Source organism: Triticum urartu, chromosome 4A, assembly GCF_056163025.1.
Source record: "Triticum urartu cultivar PI428250 chromosome 4A, HENAU_Tu73, whole genome shotgun sequence".
NCBI classification, from domain to species: domain Eukaryota; kingdom Viridiplantae; phylum Streptophyta; class Magnoliopsida; order Poales; family Poaceae; genus Triticum; species Triticum urartu.
In genome coordinates, this window is record NC_141876.1 from 167,882,284 (window position 1) to 167,893,551 (window position 11,268).

Here is an 11,268-nt window from a genome sequence, read left to right on the forward strand (position 1 = left end):
AAGAGGTCGAAGGATGGACGGTCAATCATCGATAGGCACTGGCCTAAAGTTGCAAAGACCTTCAACATGAATGAAGGCTCAATATTCGCCTTCTGCTTCGGCAATTTTCCAAATGAGATGCATCTCTCTATGTACCATCTGTGATGCTAATTTCAAAAGGTTCTAGATGTTGCATGTGAAACTTGCTGCTGGTGCAGTTGTGTAATGGGGTAGCTGAGTGCTGAAGCTATATCATGTTGTAGTCCGATGTATTTCAATTATGAAATCCTGCTTCCTTAATATGGAAATGGAACATATTATGTGCTTAATATGAATGTCAATTAGATTAGTAAATGGATTATTAATAATAGGGCAATTAGCCCACTAATTGGCCAATTAGCTTGCTAATTGGGTTTTCCTATTGCAAACGGTTAATGAGAAAAACACCGTGGGCGATGACCTTAGGCAACACACACAGTTTCTAGGAATAAACCGTGTTGGATCAATGAACAATCACACACGACATTCTTTTTAAAATTGTTTGCATTACACCACCTTGCGCATACGTTTTCCTTGTAGCGACTGTGTGGGATGTATATACGAACGGAAACGTTTAGCGGGGACTGACTGTGTGGGATGTACTTGCGGCCGGAAACAATTTCGCCATATAATTGTATTTTTTAGCACCACTGTACGTATTTCTGTATTTGAGTGCTCGCTGGTCACACATGACCTCATTTTGCCGAGCGTGTGTGCCAGGAGGGCATATCCCCAACGGTTTCTGGGTCGTGTGGGAAGGACCCCCCTATCGCCCACACTCACTCGGCGACGGTTTCGATTGCCATCGTGGAAAGGGGTTAAAAACCGTTTATTTAGGACGGATGCGTACCAGTGCAACACAACTCTAAAAATAAATAAGTCATACAAGCATCATAATACAAGCCGAGGGCCTTGAGGGCTCAAATACAAGTGCTCGATCATAGACGAGTCAGCGGAAGCAACAATATCTGAGTACGGACATAAGTTAAACAAGTTGCCATAAGATGGCTAGTACAAACTGGGATACAGATCGAAAGAGGCGTAGGCCTCTTGTCTGGAATCCTTCTAAACTACTTCCGGTCGTCATTGGCAGCCTGCACGTAGTAGTAGGGACCTCCAATCTAGTAGGATTCGTCGTCGGTGGCGTCTGGCTCCTGGGCTCCAATGTCTAGTCGCAACAACCAGGTAAAGAAAGGGGGAAATGGGGGAGCAAAGCAACCGTGAGTACTCATCCAAAGTACTCGCAAGCAAGGATCTACACTACATATGCATTGGTATCAATGAAAAGGGTAGTATCTGTGGACTGAACCGCAGAATGCCAGAATAAGAGGGGGATAGCTAGTCCTATCGAAGACTACGCTTCTGGCAGACTCCATCTTGAATCAAATAGAAGGGAGTAGATGGTAAGTTCACCAAGTATCATCGCATAGCATAATCCTACACGGCGATCCTCTCTTCATCCCATGTTAGAGAGCGATCACCGGATTGTATCTGGCACTTGAAAGGGTGAGTTTTCTTAAGTATCCGGTTCAAGTGAGGGATGAACGAACTACGTATTCGGATTCGCCTCGTCTTTCTGAGCAACTTTCATATATAAATTATTTGCATATGATTTATGGTTTATTTTATATTAATTTTTAAAGTTTAAATGATTTTCTAGATTTCTAGAACTAATATTAATTCGAAAAATAAAACTATAAATACTTTTGTCACCTAGTGTTACCTAGTGTTACTCTAGCCTATGAGTATGACAGTGGGGCCAATGGGGTGGGTTGACCTAGTCAAAGATTGAATAGTCAAAGGATGAATAGTGTAGGCAGGTCCCATATGTCATTGTCTATGAGTAAACTAGACTTTAATTAAATTAGATTAACTAGTAGTGGGGTCCATTGTCATTGGCTAGTAGTTAACCTAACTATAAATTAGCACCTAAGCTAATTGCACAGGCCGGTTATTGGTGGCTTTGCCCACAGACGCACACACCATGTGTTAGGCCATGGCCACGGCCATTAGTAGTGGCTGGAGCAGCAGTACGTAGCGGCCAGGAGCAGCTAGAGCAACAGCGGCGGCTGGGCAGCAGAGTATAGCAGCAGCTAAAGCAGCAGCAACATGGCAAGCATCGTCAGCAGAAGCAATAACGGCAGCAACGCTGCAGCGGGCAACAGGGGAGCGAGGTCGCTGACAGCGCCGGCGGGGCGCGCGGCCGTGGGCACGAGGGCGCAGGGAAGACGCGTGTGGGTCCGCATGTAAGCGCAGGGGGCGTGGGGTGCTGGTGTGGCTGCAGTCATGGTGGACGACAACGCGGGGGTTTCACGAGACGGCATGCATTCGAGCTAGGGGAGAGAGGGGAAGACGTGAGGGCTCACAGCGATGGTGAGTAGAAGGAGGGCGCGACGGAGATGGTGCATCCACAGTGGACGCCATGGCCTTGGGGAGGAAGGCTCTGGCGCGAGCTCCCCCGCTCGACATGGGTGCGGGCCTGCCGGCGGAGGAGGGTACGGGCGTCGCGTAGAAGGAGCCGGTGGTGTTGGCCGGCTTGCTTCGGTGGCCGACTAGGCGGGGGCCGCCGGTGACGAGGCGGTGGACGGGCGGCTCAGGTGAGCCCACGCGCGCCGGTGAGCGCCGCCCACGGCCGGGCGCGGAGATCTAGGTGGCGGTGCGAGGACGGCGGGAGGAGCTGCGGGGCAGCACGGCCGGGCGGCACGGCAAGGCGAGCATGAAAGTTGGTCAAGCGAGAGCGTGAACGCTTCCCTCTGTGGGTGGCGGCGCGAGGAGGAAAGAGGCAAGGAGCGAGGGGATCGGGAGAGATGGGATCGACCGAGAGGCTGGGCTCACGATCGGCTAAGTTAAGGGGGATTTAGGCGGGCCTTGGGCCATGCTGTTGCCAGATGGTTAAAAGCCCGGGGTACTCTCTTATCTTATACCTTTTAATTTCCTTTACTGTTTTCCCTTTTCACCGTTGTTTGCATTTTTTTATTTGGCCACACTTGATCTTTTGTTCAATGTGAAATTGACCCACAATTACTTGCAATATTATGGGCTGGCACAAAAAGTTTCAAAGTATTTGGGAGAGTTCAACTATTTTTAGAAATTGAAAAGATCAAACAATTGGCCGTTGGTATGCTGTTGTAATTTCCGGTGGCATTCTAAGCATCTCCAAAATGTTTGTTTAATGTAAGACAATTATGCAGTGAATATTTCCAACCTAAGGAACATTTTAGTTTTTTGGTTTGAAGAAATTTTATTTTGACTTTAATTTAAATTTTGAATTTGAATTCGATTTGGACTGAAGTACGGTTTCGCAAATTAATTATGATGACATGGCACCATTAGTGTGCGATTACTGTAGATGAACTACTGGGGTATTACAATCGCCAGAATAGCCGGCACCACCCCGGCGAACCACACTGCCGCTGCCAGCACCACCAAGTGCCCAGCAGCCTCCGAGGGCGCCTGCCTGCCCAACACCACCCCCACCACTAGACAGGGCTGCCACCAGAGACTTTACGCGCTGCACCGCCAGAGCTCTGCCGGACGAGATCCCATCTGGGGTAGGGAGGGAAGAAACACCGCCCAAAGCTGTCGCCACCCAGGCAGCACCACCAGACGAAGCAAACCTACCACCGCCACCTCCGTAGAGCAGGGCTGCCGCTAGAGCCTAGGCGCGCTGCGCCGCCATAAGCTCCACAGACGAGATTCCATCGGGGGAAGGGAGAGGGGGCCGCGATGCCCGAGCCGGTGCCACTGCGCTCGCCAGATCTGGGCCGCCCGGACTTCCCAACGCTTGCGCTACAGCTCCGTGCGCAGCCGAGCCGCGCCGCAGTGCGCTCTCCAGGCACGAGATCTGCGCGTGTCCGCGCCACGACGTGCGCACCAGAACCATCTCGCGCTGCGACCGGCGTGCCAGAGCCATCCTACGCCGCGCCATTGACTTGCCGCGCCGCCGTCTTTCCGCGCTGCCACGAGCATTGCGTCCCCACGCACTCCCGTCGAGGCGAACGGCCCGCGCCGCGAAGCCCAGAAACGGAGGAGGAGAGGGGCCCCGCCGCCGCCAGGCCGCGCGGGCTTTGTCCGGCGACACATGCCGGCGGCGGCGAGGGGAGAGGAGCCGGAGGTGAGGAACCGGTGGCGGCAGCTAGGGCTTACTCCCGGGCTGCCCGCGGGAGCGACATGGGAGTCTTCGGAGAATGGTTGGCCCTAAAAAATTCAAGTGTGAGATCGTTGTGTGAGAAGAATTTTGTACTACATATAAAATGTAGGGTATGTTATTCGTGTATCACCGCATGTGTACATCAACCACAGAAAATAAAAAGAATAATAAACATGTGAGACATGATGAAGATGAATAGAGTAGAGAAGATACGCGAGATGGTGCAAAGCTGTGATGAATTTTTTGGGCAAAGCTGTGGTCCAAAAAAGCGATGGGTGCTCCCTCACCCTCAGCAGGATACGCGCTAGGCACCAAAGCACAGCCCACAGATAAGATGATACCGGTCACATGACATCCAGCAGAAAAGAAAAGGGGCAACCAACAAGAAGACTAATTTTTATAAGATAATATAATAGTACTTCCTGCGCCCGAAAAAACTTGTTTCAAATTTGTCTTGATGTATCTAAACTAACTTGATGTTAGATGCATTTATTTGAGAGACAAGCTTTTTCAGACGAAGGGAATGTGTACTACTAATATAATGCAGAATATGGCGAGTCCAGTAATAGCAGAATATGGAGGAATACTAGTTTAGTAGGATTGCCGTTAATGGAAACAAAGATGCTTTTTCCAAGGCAAGGCGATGAGGCGGACAGACGCTCGCAAGTGGCAACATTTGGAGGCGGACGGCGACAACAGAGAGAGGCGGCCCGAGATCATCTACTCCTAGCTAGCATCCGTCGGTCCCAGCACAAAATTCAACTCAGACAAGTAAACAAGGAGCCGGTTCTGGAAATAATAAATAAATAAATGTGGACGAACAGGTGCATATCCAAAGCCATACACAAAGAAAGGAAAAGAGTTAAAAGCACTTGGGAATCCTACAACTTGCTCTGGATGTGATGCTTTAGTCTTACAACTTGTAATTTGACTCTACCCAGTCTCCGAACTTGCATGAAATGTGCAAATTTGGTCCTGACGAATCACAGAGCGACAAGTGGATGCCTGGTACCGGCCTGTGACGCTCGGATAATTAAGCTACAGTAATCTCACTTTAACAAGCCACGTCACCTCCGTTATTGTTGCTAATCTCGCGTTAGTTATAAAAACCGATTTAAATTCAAATTCTAAATCAAGCAAACAATAAAAAATTTCAAATATTAAAACTAAAATGTTCATAGTGAGCCATTTAATTCATAGGAAATTATGGTGGGAAAATCAAATTTTTATAAAAGGTTTAAATGCACTTAGGTAATTAAAGCAGTAGGTAAAACAATTAAATAAATGTCTCTATTTTATAAAGTATAAAAATATCCTATTTAGTTGCCTGAAATTAATGAATCAGTAGCATAACCATTATTGCTAAATTAGGACTTGCTTTTAGGTTTTATAAAACTGTAATAAATAAAAACAAAATAAGAAAGAGTAAAAAAACAAAACAAAAAAAGGAAAGGAGAAAGCGCCCCCCCCCCCCTCAACTGGGCCGACTGGCCTAGCTGGCCACTGCGCCCCCTTTGGGCCTCAACCCACCTGGCCGACCCTGGCCGGCCCAACTCCCTCCCCTGGCCCAATTGGCGCCTACAACCCCAGGCTCTAACCCTAACCCCCCACGTACCCCACTCTCCTTCTCGGTCCACTCCTTCCCTCCCACGATCCCGATCTGGATCGGGATCTCGCCTCCCTGACGACGCCGCCCGACGCCTCCTGCCGCCCTCGTCACCGGCCGCCCCATCACCGGACCCCCTTCTCGCCGACCCCCTTTCCCCGACCCTCCTCTACTCGATCCCGTCTGGAACGAGGGGGAAGCAACTCCGACGTCGCCGCCCCGACGCCCGCCGTTGCCTGCCCCGCCAATCACCGCCGCCGCTCGAAGACCCGCCCCCTTGTCGGACGCATCGTCCTCCTCCCCGGACCCACTCAACTGATCCTGGATCGGGGGAGGGGCTCGATCCCGCGCCGCCCCGCGCTTCCGTCGCCGGCACCCAACCCTGGCGCCGCCCTCGCCGGACACGCCGTCTCGCCCTCTCCCTCGCCGGACCTCCCCAAACCTCCCCGAGCCCTCTGCCTAGACCCCACGCTCCCGCGGTGAGCTCCTGCGCCGGCCGCCCCTTTCCCCCTGCTCCATCCTGGCGCTAGCCCCGCCGCACCAAGCAGCGCTCGCGCCCGACGCTGCCGGTGCCCCCTGCCGACCGCGCGTCCCACGGCCCCCCTGCTCGCCGCTGCGCGCCCCTCCTCCCGCTTTCGCCCCTACCGCTGCTCTCCCTCTGCCGCAGCCTCCCTGCTTCCCACTCCGCGCGCCCACCCTTGCCGCGCCGCCCCCTCTACTCGCCACGGCCGGGGCAGCTCCGGCCGGCCCGCGCGCCCGCTGGTGGCTCCGCTCCGGTGTCGTCCCTCACCCGGGTGGGTTTGGCCTCCGCCCGGGCAATGCCCAAACCCGTTATGGCCCAATGGCCCTATGACAAAGGGGTCCCACCCCCAAAACGTTTAAAAAAGATATAAAAAAAGAGAATTAAAAAAATTAAAATTAATTAATTAAGTAAATTAATTAACTTAATTAATTGAGTTTAACTAACCTAATCAATTAACTAAACTAATTAGATTAACTAAATCCTAACTAATCTAAAGAGAGGATGACAGTGGGACCCACGCGTAAGTTTGTCTAAGTCAACAGGACTGTTGACTTCTGACTGGACCTGCTGACTGTGCTATTGACCCAGTCAATGGCCCCATCTGTCGGGTTGACCAGTCCACCCCTATTGACTGCTGACTTCAGCATGACATCATGCTGATGTCATAAATCCAATTTCGAATTAAATTAGATAATTAATTAAATTCCAGAAATTAATAAATTCTTTTAAAAATCATATAAAATAAACTGCAGCTCAGATGAAAATATTTTCTACATGAAAGTTGCTCAGAACGACGAGACGAATCCGGATACGCAGCCCGTTCGTCCGCCATGCATCCCTAGCATAGCGAACATGCAACTGTCCCCCTCCGGTTCATCTGTCCGGAAACGCGAAACACCGGGGATATTTTCCCGGATGTTTCTCCCCTTCACCGGTACCACCTCATACCGCATTAGGGAACCCCTAGCACCGATACTTGTTATGTCATGCATCGCTATGCAGCTGTTTGCTTAATATTTATCGTTTCTTCCCCCTCTTCTCTCGCTAGACACCGAGACCGACGCCGCTGCTACCCAATACGACTACGGTGTTGACGACCCCTCTCTCTTGCCAGAGCAACCAGGCAAGCCCCGCCTTGATCACCAGATATCGCCTATTCTTCTCTCTACTGCTTGCATTAGAGTAGTGTAGCATGTTACTGCCTTCCATTAATCCTATTCTGTTACATAGCCTGCCATTGTTGCTACAGTTGTTGATACCTTTCTTGCATTCCTAAATGCTTAGTATAGGATGCTAGTTTATCATCAATGGCCCTACATTCTTGTCCGTCTGCCGTGTTATACTATCGGGCCATGATTACTAGGGAGGTGATCATGGGTATATACTTATATACATATACATGATACATGTGATGACTAAAGACGGGTCGGCTCGTAGAGTACCCGCAAGTGATTCCGATGTGGGGGCTGAAGGGGCAGGTGGTTCCATCCAGGTAGTGGTGGGCCTGGGTTCCCGACGGCCCCCGACTGTTACTTTGTGGCGAAGCAACAGGGCAGGCGGAGACCACCTAGGTGAGAGGTGGGCCTGGCCTTGGTCGGCGTTCGTGGTTACTTCAAAATAACACGCTTAACGAGATCTGGGTATTTGATCTGAGTCTGGCTACTAGCCTATATGCACTAACCAACTATGCGGGAACAGTTATGGGCACTCGACGTCGTGGTATCAGCCAAAGCCTTCGTGATGTCAGCGACTGAGCGGCGCGCGCCGGGTTGGACTGGAACGCCTGCTCTTGTATAAGGGAGGCTAGGTCTGCTCGCCGGTCGCGTACGCAACGTGCAAGCGTGCAATGGGCGATGGGCCCAGACCCCTGCGCCATAGGATTTAGACCAGCATGCTGACCTCTCTGTTGTGCCTAGGTAGGGCTGCGACATGTTGATCTTCCGAGACCGGGCATGACCCAGAAAAGTGTGTCCGGACAAAGGGGATCGAGCGTGTTGGGAAATGTGGTGCACCCCTGCAGGGAAGTTAAAATATTCAAATAGCCGTGATCTTCGGTAACAGGACGACTTGGAGTCGTACCTTGACCTTATGACAACTAGAACCGGATACTTAATAAAACACACCCTTCCAAGTGCCAGATACAACCGATGATCGCTCTCTCACAGGGCGACGAGTGGAGGATCATCGGATCGAATTATGCTATGCGATGTTACTTGGTGAACTTACCATCTACTCTCTTCTACATGCTGCAAGATGGAGGTTACCAGAAGCGTAGTCTTCGAAAGGACTAGCTATCCCCCTCTTATTCCGGCATTGAAAGTGCGTTATATCGACTAGAGGGGGGGTGAATAGGCGATTTTTATGAAATTCTTCACTGAGGAATTTGCTGGTGAGGAAATTCCTTAGCGAAGAACTACCAGCAGCGGAATGAGTACTCAAAAGTAAACATAACAGAATACAAGCATAGTCATCATGATAAAATGAAGACAGGCACAGAGTACAGAAGCCTAAACACAGGATAACACAGAATGAAGACAAACAGACTGAAGAAATTGAACTGAGGAAATTGAGAAAGTCTTCAGTCAAAGTCTTCAAACACAGATATGAACAAGCAGACAACACAGTTATGAGGAAATGAAAGAGTTGAGGAAATAGAACCAGTAAGCTTGGTGAAGACAATGATTTGGTAGACCAGTTCCAACTATTGTCTCAGTTGTACGTCTGGTTGGAGCGGCTGAATATTTAAACTCGAGGACACACAGTCCCGGACACCCAGTCCTAAACACGCAGCTCAGGACACCCAGTCCTCACCGTATTCTCCTTGAACTAAGGTCACACAAACCTCGTCCAATCACTCGTGGTAAGTCTTCAGGTGACTTCCAAACCTTCACAAACTTGGTCACTCGGCGATCCACAATTCCTCTTGGATGCTCTAGACCATGACGCCTAACCGTTTAGAAGAAGCACAGTCTTCAAAGGTAGCAAGCGTCGGATCCATGCAGGATCAATCTCTTCAGTGATGCTCAATCACTTGGGGTTTGTAGGTGTTTGGGTTTTTGGTTTTTCCTCACTTGATGATTTTCGCTCAAAGTCCTTGGAGGATGGGTTGCTCTCATATGACAGGTGTCAGTTTCTCTTGGAGCAGCCAACCAGCTAGTGGTTGTAGGGGGCGGCTATTTATAGGCTAGGGAGCAGCCCGACATGATAAGACATAAATGCCCTTCAATGATATGACCGTTAGGTGGATAGATATTTTGGGACAGCTGGCGCATAGCACAGCAACGGTCGGAATTTTGAGTAGCAAAATCCTCAGGGCTATCATGTTCCTCACTGTGTAGGAAATCCGCACTGGCAAATTCCTAACTCCTCAGTCAGAACAAATTCCTCAGAGACCAGAAGAACTTCATCTCTGTCACTGAAGAATATGACTGGACTGTATGAGATTTCCAATGGCTTCACTCGAAGGGATTGGTAGGTGTAGGATTTTGAGTTGAGCATCACATGGAAATTTTTCCTTAGTATTTCCTCGACCTCCTTTAACAGTACGGTGTTTCCTATGACTCAAGAAAGAGAAAATGAAACTATGAAAACAAAAGTCTTCACGCTTTATGTTCCTCGAATGAATACCAAGTCTTCAAAGTCACACCATTTTCTTCACTTTCAAAGTCTTCAGAAAGTCTTCAGAATACCAAAGTCTTCAGACGAAGAACTTCATTTTTAGGGGTCGACTTTCTCTATAAATATCAAACTCCTCATAGACTTATAGACATGTGTACACTCATAAACACATTAGTCCCTTAACCTATAAGTCTTCAATACACCAAAATCACTAAGGGGCACTAGATGCACTTACAATCTCCCCATTTTTGGTGACTGATGACAATATAGGTTAAGTTTTCAACGGGGATAAACATATGAAGTGTAACTACTAATATAAGGAATTTGATTGCAAGATACAGAAGAACTCCCCCTGAAGATGTGCATAGTGAGGAATTTGCTTTTGAAGCAATGCACACTTGAAGAGTTGAATCATGGAGATCTCCCCTTATATCTTGTAATTCATACACACATTTGATATATAACAGTGAAGAATTTGAAATGCATGATGAAATATGGTGACTGATGTAATTCAGCATGCGTGCAATAATATTAACGAGGAATAAGCATGCAAAAAAAACGTATCAAGAGTATCAGAGCACCATCGGGTTTAAGTTTACAACTCGATCCAATAAAGTCGTAGAAGAACGAGAGTTGTAACTTAACAAAAAACGCCCATATAGAAAGACCCGCTTGAAGACTAACTCAAAATTCTCCCCCTTTGTCATCAAATGACCAAAAGGAACGAATATGAGGACTAACGCCCCTGAAGAATATCAAGTTGATGAAGGAGCGCCAGCGTTGTTGGGGTCGTTTGTTGTAGTAGGGCCTGCCGCAGTGTCGTCCAAGTCTTCATTTTCATTAGTGTCGCGCGATGAAGAATATGAGCTGGCCACCAGAGAAGGAACCTTGACCTTCTTGAATTTCTTCGGTGGAGGTGCAGACCAGTCAAAATCTTCTTTGAGACCCATGTTCTTCAGATCTTCTTCACCATACAGATGTGACAGGATTGCCCAGGTGCGACCGAAGACTTGATGGAGGTAGTAGTGGTTTTTCTTCACTGCATTGTGTGTGGCAGTCATGTTGTGAAGAAGTGAACCAAACTGACGCTTAACCCATTTGTAATTTCGATCCACCTTCTGGTGAAGACTAAGCAGAAGTTCACGGTCAGTCATCACGCGCGGAGCAGTGGCTTGAGGAGTGGACTTGGGTGCATTGGCAGAGTCATCATTGGTGGAATAAGATGCAGCTTTGTGAAACTGACCATCCAATGGACGAATGCCTTCATCTATTACAGCTGGTGCCTTGCCCTTTCCATCAACTGAAGAATATGTCTGCTTGAGGACTTCAATTGGGGGCAAGTAGCTGAGGTGA

The 11,268-nt window shown here is 49.0% G+C and overlaps 1 long non-coding RNA gene across 1 annotated transcript; it reads right to left on the reverse strand.

The window, feature by feature from the left end:
• Positions 1-884: 884 nt before the first annotated feature.
• Positions 885-2,841, reverse strand: LOC125553879 (uncharacterized). The gene is made up of 2 exons (XR_007304249.2): positions 2,385-2,841; positions 885-1,186 (listed from the first exon to the last, which is right to left on the reverse strand). It is a non-coding gene; the product is annotated as an uncharacterized LOC125553879 (long non-coding RNA).
• Between the last annotated feature and the right edge of the window lie 8,427 nt (positions 2,842-11,268).